General features: G+C 39.0%; 1 protein-coding gene across 1 annotated transcript in view; it reads right to left on the reverse strand.

Moving 5' to 3' along the window:
* Positions 1-17,108, reverse strand: part of Cmya5 (cardiomyopathy associated 5) — a 95,348-nt gene that overhangs the window by 13,535 nt on the left and 64,705 nt on the right. The gene's annotated exons all lie outside the window — the stretch shown is intronic.

The following is a 17,108-nucleotide window of genomic DNA, read 5'->3' on the forward strand; positions in this document are numbered from 1 at the left end:
AAATTAAGCTTCAGGATGGAGGATGAAATTAAAACCTTCCACGATAAACAAAAGTTTAAAGAATTCGCAGCTAGAAAACCATCTCTTCAAAACATCCTCGCCAAAGCATTACAGGAAGAGGAAATGGAAAATAACAATGAAAACCAACAGTGGGAGGTAGGACAGTAAAGGGGGGGGGGAATAATCAAAGAGGAAAACAAACCATGTTTAGTAACAGAAATAAACAAATATTGCTGGAAGAACAACCCATATCTCAATAATAACCCTAAATGTTAATGGCTTAAACTCACCAATTAAGAGACACAGGCTAGTAGAATGGATCACAAAACAAGACCCAACAATATGCTGCCTACAGGAGACGCATTTGATAGGAAAAGACATATATAGGCTGAAGGTGAAAGGTTGGGAAAAATCATATCACTCATATGGACTTCGGAAACAAGCAGGAGTGTCCATACTCATATCAAATAAAATAGATTTCAAGCCAAAGTTAATCAAAAGAGATAAAGAGGGACACTACATACTGCTTAAGGGAACCATACAACAACAAGACATAACAATCATAAATATTTATGCCCCAAACAATGGTGCAGCTATGTTCGTCAAACAAACTCTTCTCAAGTTCAAGAGTCTAATAGATCACCATACCATAATCATGGGAGACTTCAACACACCTCTCTCGCCACTGGACAGATCTTCCAAACAAAAGTTGAATAAGGAAACTATAGAACTCAATAACACTATTAATAACCTAGACCTAATTGACATATATAGAATATACCACCCAACATCAAGCAGTTACACTTTTTTCTCAGCAGCACATGGATCCTTCTCAAAAATAGATCATATATTATGTCACAGGGCAACTCTTAGACAATATAAAGGAGTAGAGATAATACCATGCATCTTATCTGATCATAATGGAATGAAACTGAAAATCAACGATAAAAGAAGGAAGGAAAAAGCATACATCACTTAGAGAATGAACAATAGGTTACTGAATGATCAATGGGTTATAGAAGACATCAAGAAGGAAATTAAAAAATTCTTAGAGATAAATGAAAACACAGACACAACATATCGGAATCTATGGGACACATTGAAAGCAGTTCTAAGAGGAAAATTCATTGCTTGGAGTTCATTCCTTAAAAAAAGAAAAAACCAACAAATAAATGATCTCATACTTCATCTCAAAATCCTTGAAAAAGAAGAGCAAAACAACAGCAAAAGAAGTAGAAGGCAAGAAATAATTAAAATCAGAGCTGAAATTAATGAAATCGAAACAAAAGAAACAATTGAAAAAATTGACAAAACTAAAAGTTGGTTCTTTGAAAAAATAAACAAAATCGACAGACCCTTAGCGATGCTAGCGAAGAGAAGAAGAGAGAGAACTCAAATTACTAGCATACGGGATGAAAAAGGCAATATCACAACAGACACTTCAGAAATACAGAAGATAATCAAAAACTATTTTGAATCCTTATACTCCAACAAATTAGAAGATAGTGAAGGCATAGATAAATTTCTTAAGTCATATGATCTGCCCAGATTGAGTCAGGAGGATATAGAAAACCTAAACAGACCAATATCAATTGAGGAAATAGAAGAAACCATAAAAAGACTTCCAACTAAGAAAAGCCCAGGTCCAGATGGGTATACAGCAGAATTTTACAAAACCTTTAAAGAAGAACTAATACCAATACTTTTCAAGCTACTTCAGGAAATAGAAAAGGAGGGAGAACTTCCAAATTCATTCTATGAGGCCAACATCACCCTGATACCTAAACCAGACAAAGACACTTCAAAGAAAGAAAACTACAGACCAATATCTCTAATGAACCTAGATGCAAAAATCCTCAATAAAATTCTGGCGAATCGGATACAAAAACATATCAAAAAAATTGTACACCATGATCAAGTAGGATTCATCCCAGGGATGCAAGGCTGGTTCAATATACGGAAATCAATAAATGTTATTCACCACATCAATAGACTTAAAAATAAGAACCATATGATCATCTCGATAGATGCGGAAAAAGCATTTGACAAAGTACAGCATCCCTTTATGTTCAAAACTCTAGAAAAACTAGGGATAACAGGAACATACCTCAATATTGTAAAAGCAATCTATGCTAAGCCTCAGGCTAGCATCATTCCGAATGGAGAAAAACTGAAGGCATTCCCTCTAAAATCTGGAACTAGACAGGGATGCCCTCTCTCTCCACTTCTGTTCAACATAGTTCTCGAAACACTGGCCAGAGCAATTAGACAGACGAAAGAAATTAAAGGCATAAAAATAGGAAAAGAAGAACTTAAATTATCACTATTTGCAGATGATATGATTCTATACCTAGCAGACCCAAAAGGCTCTACAAAGAAACTATTAGAGCTAATAAATGAATTCAGCAAAGTGGCAGGATATAAAATCAACACGCATAAATCAAAGGCATTCCTGTATATCAGCGACAAATCCTCTGAAATGGAAATGAGGACAACCACTCCATTCAAAATATCTTCAAAAAAAATAAAATACTTGGGAATCAACCTAACAAAAGAGGTGAAAGACTTATACAATGAAAACTACAGAACCCTAAAGAGAGAAATAGAAGAAGATCTTAGAAGATGGAAAAATATACCCTGTTCATGGATAGGCAGAACTAACATCATCAAAATGGCGATATTACCAAAAGTTCTCTATAGGTTTAATGCAATGCCAATCAAAATCCCAATGGCATTTCTTGTAGAAATAGAGAAAGCAATCATGAAATTCATATGGAAAAATAAAAGACCCAGAATAGCAAAAACAATGCTAAGCAGGAAGTGTGAATCAGGTGGTATAGCGATACCAGACTTCAAACTATACTACAGAGCAATAGTAACAAAAACAGCATGGTACTGGTACCAAAACAGGCGGGTGGACCAATGGTACAGAATAGAGGACACAGAAACCAATCCACAAAACTACAACTATCTTATATTTGATAAAGGGTCTAAAAGCATGCAATGGAGGAAGGATAGCTTCTTCAACAAATGGTGCTGGGAAAACTGGAAATCCATATGCAACAAAATGAAACTGAATCCCTTTCTCTCGCCATGCACAAAAGTTAATTCAAAATGGATCAAGGAGCTTGATATCAAATCAGAGACACGGCGTCTGATAGAAGAAAAAGTTGGCTACGATCTACATACTGTGGGGTCGGGCTCCAAATTCCTCAATAGGACACCCATAGCACAAAAGTTAATAACTAGAATCAACAAATGGGACTTACTCAAACTAAAAAGTTTTTTCTCAGCAAAAGAAACAATAAGAGAGGTAAATAGGGAGCCTACACCCTGGGAACAAATCTTTACTCCTCACACTTCAGATAGAGCCCTAATATCCAGAGTATACAAAGAACTCAAAAAATTAGACAATAAGAAAACAAACAACCCAATCAACAAATGGGCCAAGGACCTGAACAGACACTTCTCAGAGGAGGACATACAGTCAATCAACAAGTACATGAAAAAATGCTCAACATCTCTAGCTGTCAGAGAAATGCAAATCAAAACCACCCTAAGATACCATCTCACTCCAGTAAGATTGGCAGCCATTAGGAAGTCAAACAACAACAAGTGCTGGCGAGGATGTGGGGAAAAGGGTACACTTGTACATTGCTGGTGGGACTGCAGATTGGTGCAGCCAATTTGGAAAGCAGTATGGAGATTTCTTGGAAAGCTGGGAATGGAGCCACCATTTGACCCAGCTATTCCCCTTCTTGGTCTATTCCCTAAAGACCTAAAAAGAGCATGCTACAGGGACACTGCTACATCGATGTTCATAGCAGCACAGTTCACAATAGCAAGACTGTGGAACCAACCTAGATGCCCTTCAATAGATGAATGGATAAAAAAAATGTGGCATTTATACACAATGGAGTATTACTCTGCATTAAAAAATGACAAAATCATAGAATTTACAGGGAAATGGATGGCATTAGAGCAGATTATTCTAAGTGAAGCTAGCCAATCCCTAAAAAACAAATGCCAAATGTCTTCTTTGATATAAGGAGAGTAACTAAGAACAGAGTAGGGTCGAAGAGCATGAGAAGAAGATTAACATTAAACAGGGATGAGAGGTGGGAGGGAAAGGGAGAGAGAAGGGAAATTGCATGGTAATGGAAGGAGACCCTCAGGGTTATACAGTGGAGGAGGTAGAGAGAGAGGAGGGGAGGGGAGGGGAGGGGAGAGGTGGGGAGGGGGGAGGGTGGAGGATGGGAAAGGCAGCGGAGCACAACAGACACTAGTATGGCAATTTGTAAATCAATGGATGTGTAACTGATGTGATTCTGCAATCTGTGTATGGGGTGAAGGTGGGAGTTCATAACCCACTTGAATCAAAGTGTGGAATATGATATGTCAAGAAATTTGTAATGTTTTGAACAACCCACAATAAAAATTTAAAAAAAAAAAAAAACTCATAATTGCAACTCAATCCACATGGCTCATAATGAACTTTATACCTAGTTTGCATTAGAATTCAAGTTCACAGGATACCCAAAGTATAAGTTTATAAGTCCCCAAATCTCTCCATCAATGGGACAAAGGACCTTTGTTAAGCTCCAACACTGTAAAGCAGAAAAACAGGACTTACAGGAGACCTGCTGTCTCCTCAGAAACCCAGAGGACTGTCATGTGGGTGAGACACTGGTCTCCTTGGCCACTGTTTCAGAGGGCAAACAGTGGAAGCCACTAGAAGGCTGATAGATGCTCAATGTAAGAAAGGGCTTTCAAATATCAGTAAAGTAGAGGGAAGGGAACAGGGATTGGGATGAGGAGAGGCAAAGGGGAAGTACTGGGGATTGAATTAGAGCAAATTATATTCCTTGATTTTATAATTATGTCAAAGTGAATCCTAATATTATGTTATAACTAAAAAGAAGAAGAAGAAAGAAAGAAGGTCTTCATAGCTCGAGTCCTTTCATTCTTTAGTTTTTGCAAGGAATAACTGGGAAATTTACCACCACTGACCATGGATAATAGGGAAAGAATCATGTAAAGTGAGAACTAAAAAGGAGCTTCAGAAAATAAGAAATCATTAGGGACACAATGCATATGGGTTGGGAATTACTGAATGCATTAAGTCAGAGACATGAAATTAAAAGAAAAACGGGGTGGCTGGGATTGTGGCTCAGTGGTAGAGTGCTCATCTCACATGTGTGAGGCACTGGGTTCAATCCTCGCACCACAAAAAAATAAATAAATAAAATAAAGGTATTGTGTCTATCTACACCCAAAATAAATATTTTTTAAAAATAAGAATTGGGTTCCTATGCTCCAAAGACAAATCAGCTGGAAGAGAAATTGTTGAGAGCCACAGCCGAAGGGGCCCCAGCAAACTTCCAGCTGCCAGCAATCCAGCTGCCGGCTGATGATTGGCTCACAGCGGCCCCAGCAACATCTAGCTGACTGGCTCCTCGGCCCCAGCAACATCTAGCTGATTGGCTCCTCTGCGGTGATGCTCATTGGACTGTTTCCCTGCCCTTTCAGACCACGGAGCTGCTCATTGGGGGACTTTTTTGGCTCCGCCCATGTGACCCAGCCAATCTGCCTCAAGAGCAGGAGGATTGGGGGAGGTGGAGAGAAGCTTGTGTGGGAGAGAGGCTTGTAAAAAGCCTGTGGTGGCAGTTGAGGCTCTGAGGGTTTTTCCTGAGAGGCTGTTTTGTTTGGCGTGTTTTGTTCTAAAAATAAAGTTAGTTTCTTTTGACAAGTGGCTCCTGATTGTGCCCAGCCAGACTGCGGCATTTGGTGGCTCGCACGGGGAGCGACTGAGGGTAAGTGAAACTGCTCGCCCCTGAGGGCAGGGCGAGAGGATGGGTAGCCATTTTAAGATTCTTCTTTTGTTATTTTGTTTCACTTTTGTTTTAAGTTGCCTGTCCCTGGAGATGAGTGAGACGGAAAAAAAACCGCTCACATCTGAGGAAAAACTATTTACGTCTGAGGAACAGATAGGGAGAAAGGACGGATGCACATGTCAGGAGGATAGAAAGGCTATAATGACTTTTTGTTGTTCCCTTTTTATTTCATTCTGTCTCGGTTTTGTTTGGCGTCATCTTGTTGGGTTGTATTATAGTAGAAATACGGGATCAGAAATTAGTAAAAAACAAACTGAAAGAGTGTTAAGTAAATTGCTAGAGGAAGGAGGCATCTCAGTAAAATCAAGAACAGTCAGGGCATACGTTGATACGATACAAAAATGTAGCCCATGGCTTTTTAAGGAGGAGTTGTTAAATATATCACAATGGAACCATCATGGTGAAGATTTAAAAAGAATAGAAAAGAAAAGCCCAGGGACTCTGCCAGTTGGCACATTGCCATTGTGGACGTTCGTATCTTGTTTGCTTAGTCCAAAGCCTTCAGTTCAGACAATGGTAGAGGAAGGAGAAGACATATTGATTCAAGTAAAAGAGAAGGTCTCTCAAGTTAGTCAGACAGAGGAAAAGATTCAAGTAAAAGAGAAGGCCTCTCAAGCTAGTCAGACAGAGAATGAAAGTGTAAAACAGAAAAAGCCATCAGGGGGAAAGTTACAACAGGAGACTGCTACTAACACCTTTCTATCACCAGAGGACGTAAGTGTCCAACTAACAAGGCCACCTCCATATGCTGGGAGGTCCCCAACCCCCGTAGTTGATAGGTGGGATCCTGAGACAGGACCTCAAAGATCAGCATGCTCTGTATTTGAACAAGCAGGAGGGCAGCGAATTCACCATGTTTTAGATTTCAAAACAGTGAAGCAGCTAAAAGAGGCTGTAACAACCTATGGTCCTCAAGCACCCTTCACTATAAGCATGGTCGAATCCATTACCAACTTGAACATGACACCAGCAGATTGGGCTAATATGTGTAAAGCTGTGCTAAATGGAGGACAATACCTGTTATGGAAGGTTGCCAATGAGGAATTTTGCACGGAGACAGCTAGGCGAAATGCAGCAGCTGGTTATCCTCAGAGAAATCTAGATATGTTGTTAGGAAAGGGACCTTATGAGGATCAGCAGCAACAAATTGCATATGATCCTGGTGTATATGCACAAATTGCTGTAGATGCAATTAAGGCATGGAAGACTTTACAAGGACATGGAGGTTTACAAGGTCAATTATCTAAGGTAATACAAGGAGCTAATGAACCTTATGCTGAATTTGTAGATAGGCTTATTCAAACAGCTACCAGAGTTTTTGGGAATACAGAACAAGCAATGCCATTACTAAAACACCTGGCTTATGAGCAAGCGAATCGTTGGTGCAGAGATATCATTAGACCATGGAAACATGAAGATTTAAACACATATATTAAATTATGTAGAGACATTAATGAACAAGAGCAAGTCGTGGCAGCTGCAGTAAAACAGGCTTTAGATGCCAGGCCAAAAACATGCTACAATTGTGAACAAACAGGACATTTTAAAAGGAATTGCCCCATAGGAGGAGGGTTTAACAAAAATAGGTATCAAAGGAGTAGAATACCGGGTATTTGCCCACGATGCTGTAGACAGAGAACAGCAGCCGATTTGGATTCCAGAGAGATTAACTAAGGTCCTGACCCAGTGATTGTCTGGAGTCGGGGGTCTGTTTGTGTGTTTCCACAGGGAGAACAGCAGCCGATTTGGATTCCAGAGAGACTAACTAGAGCGATTTCTACAGACCAAAAAGAAGATGATTTGGCTCAAATCCATAACAGCTGATATCCAGAACTCCAGTTTGGCTATTCTTACATCTGCAACAGAACCAGGATGCTTTTTTCAATATCTATTTTATTATTGCCCTTTGCCATATCATGAAGTTCTATTTTGTTTTTTGAGCTCATACAGACCTAGGTTAATGTTTTGCTGATCAGTTCTATTTTTTGACTATAGAGTTTTTAAACATTGCAATGGAGATTTCACCTGTAAAAAGTTATAAGGCCTTTACTATAATGTTATGTGTTGTATGTATTATGTTATGTTTGCACACTTGTGTTTTGTGTTATATGTTTGAATGTGCGTATGTCCATATATCATATATGATGAGCGCTCATGATAAAATGGATCCAAATATTTTTTTTTCACGTGATTTATATGGTTTAATTTAAATTGGGTAAACAACTGTTGAGGATTGTTTTAATATGTAAACAAAAAAGAAGGTTAACAGATCTGTTTGTTTACTTTCACCTTTCCTTTTCATTATATTTAATAATTCTCTTAAAGATAATGTAAATTGTTAAGAAAATTGTTTTCTTTTAGTGCCTTCTGTAATGTTACATAATTTTTTCTTTAGCCATTATTGCCAGAATTCCTATCTTCATCCCAGTGCCGGTAAAGACAATGTAAATTGTTAAGAAAATTGTTTTCTTTTAGTGCCTTCTGTAATGTTACATAATTTTTTCTTTAGCCATTATTGCCAGAATTCCTATCTTCATCCCAGTGCTGGTGAAGTCAAAGATAAAACCAATCTACAGCTTCTACAATAGCCATCACTGAACTGCTTGCAGAACTTGCCTGGACACATTGTGAGCTCACCTGTATGCATTGTGAACTATCTGTTGGTGCAGCGACTTGTGGTAGTGTTGGGGTATTTTTGCTGATGATGTCACCGGTGGTACAATTTTTCAAAGGAGCCCTCAATTGGCTTAATGTCATGGCATTTTGCATCCTCCTCTACTAGTGATGGTCTAAAATTTGGGGGCCAACAGAGGTGAGGCAAAGAACCTCACCCCCCCACTGGTGCAAAGGCCTATCCACAAGTACAGCTGTATGCTGGACCGGTAGTCAGTGACGGGTATGATCCAATTGCAGTGGTACCAACCTAAGACAGGAGGCTGACGCCTAGAGGTCAGTTCATCCGATGACGGGTAAGGACCATATGTTGAATTGGACTGCCTAACAGACACGGTCCCTAAGCCACATGCTTGTTGTTTAAACAGAGAGGGGGAGATGTTGAGAGCCACAGCCGAAGGGGCCCCAGCAAACTTCCAGCTGCCAGCAATCCAGCTGCCGGCTGATGATTGGCTCACAGCGGCCCCAGCAACATCTAGCTGACTGGCTCCTCGGCCCCAGCAACATCTAGCTGATTGGCTCCTCTGCGGTGATGCTCATTGGACTGTTTCCCTGCCCTTTCAGACCACGGAGCTGCTCATTGGGGGACTTTTTTGGCTCCGCCCATGTGACCCAGCCAATCTGCCTCAAGAGCAGGAGGATTGGGGGAGGTGGAGAGAAGCTTGTGTGGGAGAGAGGCTTGTAAAAAGCCTGTGGTGGCAGTTGAGGCTCTGAGGGTTTTTCCTAAGAGGCTGTTTTGTTTGGCGTGTTTTGTTCTAAAAATAAAGTTAGTTTCTTTTGACAAGTGGCTCCTGATTGTGCCCAGCCAGACTGTGGCAAGAAATTAGGGAAACCATCCTATTCACAACAGCCTCAAAAAAAAAAAAAAAAAAAAAAAAAACAACTTGAGAATCAATTAACAATCTAAGAGGTAAAGAACTCTAGAATGAAAACTAAAGAACACCAAAGAAAGAAATTGAGGGAGACATTAGAAGATGGAAAGACCTTCCATGTTCTTGGATAGGCAGAATTAATATTGTCAAAATGGCCATACTACCAAAAGTGCTGTACAGATTCAATACAATTCCCATTAAAATTCCAATGATGTTCTTCATAGAAATAGAAAAAGCAGTCCTTTTGAAAGAATAAAAGAACTAGAATAGTCGAAGCAATCCTTAGAAAGAAAGATGAAGCAGGAAGCATTACAATACCAGACCTTAAATTATACTACAGAGCTATAGTAACAAAGAAGGCATAGTAGTAGCACCAAAACAGGAAAGAAGACCAAAATAACAGAATAGAAGACACAGAGACCAACCCATAATAATCAAAACAGTGCAGTGTGGGACAATAACTAGATGAGTGAATGGAACAGATTATAAAGCCAAACACATAATCTCCTGAATACATACTTAATAATAATGAAAGCATTTCAAATAAAAAGGAGAAATGATAGGTTTTATTGTTAGAAGAGCTGGATAGTCATACTAAAATAAATAAAGTTGGATATCCTACTTCCTATTCAAATAAATTCCAAATGATAAAATATCTAGTTTTAAAAATAAAATTATCAGCTATTATACAAAGCCTGGGAGAAAAAAATATATATATGTATATATACACGGAGTGTGTTTTTATGTGTGCAAGAGAGTGCGAGAGAGAGAAGGCATTTTAAAATATTACACAAAAAAATAAAAGCTATTTTCAAAAAAGACTGATAAATTCAACTATATTAATATTAAAAATGCATGGCAAAAAATATCAAAGTTTCACAACTCACATCACACATGAAAGCAACTTCCTCAAAGGGAAAAAAAAAAAGCTTCTACAAATCAATAAGAAAAAAATGCCCCAATCTAACAGGGGAAAAAAAAAGTAAATCAAATGAACAGTTCATAAAAAGGAAGTACACAGCTCTGAAATGTAAGAAAAGATGTTCCATCCAACAATAGAAATGCATGCTTTAACTATAAGATTCTATTTTCTATATATCAAAGATTGTAAGTTTTATCATATATATAGGCAAAGGTACAAGCCAAGCACCCTTATACACTGCTAGCCCAGCATCAACTTTATGACCTCTAACGGACACAGTTTGGTGATATCTATCCAAATTTAAAATGTCTTTTAACCAGTCATGCTCCTTTGAGAAATTTATCCCACAAATGATATTTGCACATGTGTGGAATTATATGTGTTCCATGTTGCTCACTGCAGCATTGTTTATGATAGCCGGAGAATGGAACAACTTAAATGTCTCTCAACTGGTCAAATAAATTAAATTATAGCATTAAAACAGAATGCAATGGAGTTGTTTTTTAATCGAGGCAGTTCCAAATGTATTGATATGGGATGCTTCCCAAGGCGAAAATTTTTAAGCAAGAAAAGCAAGGTGGTTGAAATATACACAGTATACTTCCATTTGTTGAAAAACTACAGATGCTTGTATATGCACAGACTGTCTAAAAGTATATATATGAATCAGGTAACAGTAGTGGTCTCCTAGGATGAGAAGTGAGTAGGTAAGAATAGGGTGAAAAGAAACTAATTTTCACTGTATTCCCTTCTCTATCTTTTGAATCTGTACCAAAGGCATCTACCCAAAATTTACCCAAAATTAATTAATTTACTTTTAAGAGCTATATTGCCAGGTCAGGAAGGCGTTTAGGAGTTGGTTAAATGTGTTTGCAGAATCTCGATGTGCGCATTTGTTCAAACACAGTAAAGTAGCTTGTTTCTCTGTGCTGCCATGTTTAACACCTGGGTCTGAATGCCTTTCTCCCCAGGGGAGGAGGCAGTCTGTGTACAAACAATATGGAGGAAGCCAGTGCCTTGACTCCTGGAAGCAGCCTACAGATAGTGCTGTCACTGCAGTGCACAGCAGATGGTTAAGCATGAATTGTTTTTTAAAAACACAGTTGGCTCTTACTGGCATTCACATTGGCAGCACCAACATCCAGCCAGTCAGTCAACACCATTTACTGTGAACTGTGAACAGAGCGCATGTGGGCCCTGTGGGGCCTGCTAGAGAAGCAGTGCTTCCCAATGGGACCAGGCCTCCTGTGCAGTCTACACTAGGCTCTCTTAAGAGGGGCTGGTGAGTCGGAATGTTAACCAATCATTCCACTCAATTTTTATGATCAGTGAGGTTTTGGAAACACAATAATGTGAGGTGTGAAGGGGTAGAAAGGAGAAACAAGAAAACTACTTGATAACATAAGCAATGTGGGCTGGGGTTGTAGCTCAGCAGTAGGACACTCCACCTAGCACATGCAAGGCCCTGAGTTCGATCCTAGCCCCACATGAAAATAAATAAAATAAAGGTATTGTGTTCAACTACAACTAAAAAATAAATATTTAAAAAAAAAAACATAAGCCATGTTAAATAAAGAACAACTAACCCAGTAGCCTTGACTATTTGAAGCAATTCATAAAATCTTAACTAAATATAAATGTGGAAATTTTGTTTAGGATGAAAATTTTTCATTAAATCAGGATCAAGAAGAAAAAATTTTATATATTTATTCTTTTTTTAAGAAAAACTTGGTCAATAAAAAATTTTGAACAGAACTATTTTTCTTTGTTAAAGTAAGAATATTAAGAGACTGGATGTTAACTAAATGTCAATATTAGTTCATAATAATATTAAGAAAATTAAAAAAAAAAAAACAGGGGCTGAATGCTTACAGCCATGGGACTTAATCTTCCCTGTAGTTAGAATCTCTCATAAAATCAACATGAGCCAAAGGTTCCAATAGAAGGAGCCTGGGGTTTTGTTGTCTCCATAGTTTTCCTCCAAAGCCTGAATGATACCATTTATAATTCAGGCAGAGAATCCCAGGAGCCTCATAGCATTCATTCCTCTGGATTCTCTAAGCTCTCCTTTAGCACTCCCTGGCCACATATGTGGACAATTACTTTAGGTCCCCACTAGACTTGCCCACACAGAACAGTTATTTACCATTAATGCTTTCAGATCTCGTTTTAAAAAAAAAAAAAAATCACATAGAGAATGTTTTTGCATCTTTTGTAAAACTGCTCTTAAAGACAATCGCTATTATCTTGTTCAATAGCCCTTATATAAAGATCTACATGAAAAATTCATCTTAGAGCTGAATGTCAAGAAATATAATTGTCTCTCTTAGTGAAATGTTGTGTTTCCTTTTAGAAAAGAGATTAGTTATGTAATTTCTTTCTTCTCCCTCTTGCTCTCTCCCCCCTCTCCAGTTTTCACTTGAGCTGCCAGGAAGTTCAGATTTGAATTCTATGTTCCATTGAGGTACTGTTCTTAATCTGTGCTTTTGGATACAGTCTCCTCACCCCTGCGTTATTATCTGCCTCTTGTTCTTACAGGGCTGTTTTAGGGGTTCTGTCATGTCTGGGTCTTCTACTGTGAACAACTTGAATACTTTTGGAAACTGACACAACCTAAGTTAGAAGTGAAGGGACAGGTTGAGTTTCCATTGATTGAGATTTTACTTACAACCAGGAGGTGCATGAGATTTTTTTAATGATCAAAGTCAAATTAGATTCATTTGAAAAGAAAGATTTCATGTAGAAAAAGCCAAATGCCAAGAACGCTGGGAGGGGAATCATCTTCACATAACTCACTTTCTCAACAACTGCCTGCGGATGGATATTACAATTTGGATCAAGAAAAGAATACCATATAAAGATCTGTGGCTAGCAATTAATTACACTATGAATTTTGGTCCAATCATGTCAGTGGCCCTTCTGTCATTGTGAAGCAAACATGGAGCAGGTTATAGCCCCACGAGCTGTTGGAAGCAGGAAGAAGATGATCTCACAAACCCAGACACAGAGCCCACCTCCTCTAGAGATGCTCCCAGTGGAGGGTGACCCGGGTGGCGGGGTGGTCCTCCTGGCCCCCGTAATCTTGGCCAGCACCAGGGAGCAGGAAGCTCACTCCCAACTACTTTGTGGAGTATTGAGTCTCACAGATTTGTCATTCAATGCACAGCTTCTCTCTGCACGGCCCACACAGCTAATCCCTGTACTATATTTCTCTCAGTTTTCCCTCCTCCACCCACACTTCTGCTGACTTCTCTCCACACAGGAGAGACAGAACAGCTGAGGAAACAGCAGAGCGGTGGAAAATTTTTGAAAGTGTTTTGAGCCCACCCAACCTGAGGAGAGCATTCAAAGAAAAACAGGAAGAGGGAGAGTAGGAGCTCCCTGGGCCCCCGCACACAAGCAGAAGATTGTCACTCTCACCCACCTCCAGTCCCAACAGGGGCCAACTGCTGGGACCAAGCCTCAATGCCCACATGCAAAAATATGCAAATTTTTTGTGAGGATTATGGAAGGGAGGCAACTGCTCAGCTATTTCAGACACTGCATCACGGAACTTGAGGGCACAGTAGGCTCATTCCATTCAAACACCTACCGTAAGAGTTCAACCAACACCTTTGGTCTTAAATTGGAATATCTAGAGGCCATCATACCTGCAGAATGAATGCAAATCTGAAGGTGGATATGATTCTGTTCTGGCAACCAAAATTAAAGTCCCCAATCTAAAGGACAATTAATGCCCTTCCTCTGAGTGAGTGAGTGAGTGTGTATATATGTGTGTGTGTGTGTGTGTCTGATTTAATATTACTCATCCTTTTTCATTTCCTTTCAACTGCTCTTCCTACACCAAACAAGAGCTTTTAAGGCTGCCTATATTTTCAGGGATTGGGGGTGGAAAAAAGATGGGAACTCATTTCGTTTTTGCTCCCTCTCTCTTTGGCTAGAGATTCCAGCAGTTGAAGAACAAAAAGTACAAGGACAAAAGGAGACTGGTAAATCCATTCACCCATTCATTTATTCACTTACTTGTTCTGTACGCCTATCTTCACCTACTTTGTGGTCTAGGCTCCACTGAACTTAGCCACATCCAAAAGAATTAATCTTTGATCTGCCTTACTCCCTTCAGTGACCTCTGTGGATCAATTTTTGGATCCGGTTTAGTATAGAGATTTTCCATGGAACCCAGAATTTGTATGAAGATTATATGATCAAAGAATAAGTAGGATTGTAAATGTTTTTCTCTATAAACATCCATAGAAATATTTGTAGCCCACACATTAGACTAGTCCTATCTCTACTTTGTTGGCACAATTTATTTTTTTTCAAATTATCCTCAAAGCTAACCTAACTTTTGTTATGGTCAGTATTATGTATTTGATACTAATTGAAATGTTTACCCATTCAAATAACACATATTCGTTCAGTAGCTACAGTATGCCAGACACTGTCTCACAAGTTGAGGCTATGATTTTGCATAATGATCACTTAAAGGAGACAATAAATGAGTGGGATCAGACAACCCTTGTCTTGATGTTCTTTCCAAGAGTGAAAAAAAAGAAGAAGAAGAAGAAGAATGTGATCCTAATACATGCAAAGAAAGTAGGAATTATTTCCATTTGACAACTAGAAGTGATCAGCTTATAGTTCTTTATTTATAAATTCTACTGTATGACTGGTTCCCCATAGCTAACATCTTACAGACTGAGCTCTATAGATTTTAGCTGACTAGTTCATATTTTATAGTTTTGAAACATCAGACCCTGGAGGGATATTTTAAAGTTGGTTGTAAGGATTAGATGAGTCAGGAGATCTAAGATACACATTTATTTCCAAAAAGCAGATTTTTTTTTTTTCATCCTGAACTGGAAACCAAGGAGATACAAATGAGTTTTGTAGTCCTGGGTCTATGTCTCTGAGATGAAGGATAAACCACTGAGCTGCCTCCTGTCTGTTGAGGCTGGCCTTGTTATAAGACTTCAAGGCCTATATTGATGAAGAATGGTTCTGATGTAGTGGATCAGCAATAGATTTGGCAAACAAACAGGGTAATAATTTGTGGCCAAGAAAATTTTGCTTGCTTCAAAAACTATCTATTGTCAGATGTAGCAGAGATCCAAAGACTGGAAAGCCACCTCTGGACCATGAGTTGGGCATACTATTGCCTCTCCTAGTACTGAAGAGTCTTTGAGCACATATTTTAAAATAACTCCATCTCCAACTCAACTTCAAACTATCAACAGGGCTCTGCATGTGAACTTTCTCTTAACTTCTAAATTTGCTGGATTATATCTACTTGCTGACAAAGGATCTTTGCATTGTTCAAAACTACTATAAACTACATATCCAACCCTTCATGTGCTCTCTTAACAACAGGAAAAATAAAAATGAAATCACTGGCAAAGTCTCAAATAGAATTTTCAAATAGAATAAACCAATAACAAGTTTTATGTTTCAACAAGTTCTACTTTGGTTTTGATGAAATTGGTGGACGGCCATTTCTGCCCCTTTCCCCCAACATGGTACTGAAGATTAAGCCCAGTATGCTAGGCAAGTGCTCTTCCACTGAGTCTACATCCCCAGCCTGATCCACCCCTTTTAAAATAGTTTTGAGATCCTTAGGATGATCAGGCAAAGGAAAAACTTCAATCAAATGAGATTTGAATGGTGCTATATTATCTTTTCATCTCTGTGTTTTTTGTGTAATAAGGGAAACTAAAGATGTACGGTAACTCCCATTTGTCAGGCTGTTGAGGTGTGTCAACTCAACCTGCATAATGAAAAGAATTTACAACTAAACAAAAGAATAAGACAGATCTGGTTTTGAATCCTAACTCCAAACTCTCCACTTAATACCTTGGCCAAATCATCAACATTCTCTGATGAGACAGAGATCACTGCTTACCTCACAGGACTATGGAGAGGTTAAATGAGAGCAAGTACAATCGTTGGCACATTGAAGACTATGAGTGGACACCACTTCTCCTTCCTTCTCCCCTTTTCCTTCTCCCTGTAGCCATGTTTATGAGATGACATCACAGTTCCCTCAGAAAGATGGCTGCTAGGTCTCAAGTTTTCCAGATTTCTGCTGATTTAAATATCCAACTGTGCTGATATGATTTATGCAAATGCCAACTGGGGACGGGTGCCATAACAGAGATGAGTCATTTCACAGTACTCCTTAACAATCTGATCTTGCTTCAGAGAGAAAGGGCTTTCCTCACTGATGGTGGGAAAAACTGCCCTGAGATATAGGCACTCCTGAAATAAGATTCTCATAGTATCAAGGGGACTTTGCAGGTAAGATCTAGGACTCCCCTGAGTGATGTGAAACAAGTTAACAGCTTGAACTTTGAAATCTGACAAAATGAAATTTGGATCCTGATTGCCACTTGCTAGCTAAGTAGTCTCTCAAAGTGTCTCTCCCAGGGTGCTTGTAAGGATTAAACGAAACAACATACACAAAGCACTGAGACCAGCAATGGACACAGAGGAAATGCTTAGTACCCACTGTTCTTTCCTGGCCAGAGGTCACCTCTCAGCTATCTGTTGATTCTTCAGCTGTCTGTTGATTCCTGAAACCTGCCTTCCAGCAGTCAGGGCGTGACCCGAGATGTCTACTGTACATTTCCTATGATCTCACTTCTGCCGCCTACATCCTTCCCCTATGCACTCCACCCAATCCCAATCCATCCTTTGATCACTATTTTATAAAGCCTGTCTTCTACTTGAAAGCACTATAATTATTGCCCA

The sequence above is a fragment of the Marmota flaviventris genome, chromosome 5, assembly GCF_047511675.1.
Source record: "Marmota flaviventris isolate mMarFla1 chromosome 5, mMarFla1.hap1, whole genome shotgun sequence".
Lineage (NCBI taxonomy): Eukaryota > Metazoa > Chordata > Mammalia > Rodentia > Sciuridae > Marmota > Marmota flaviventris.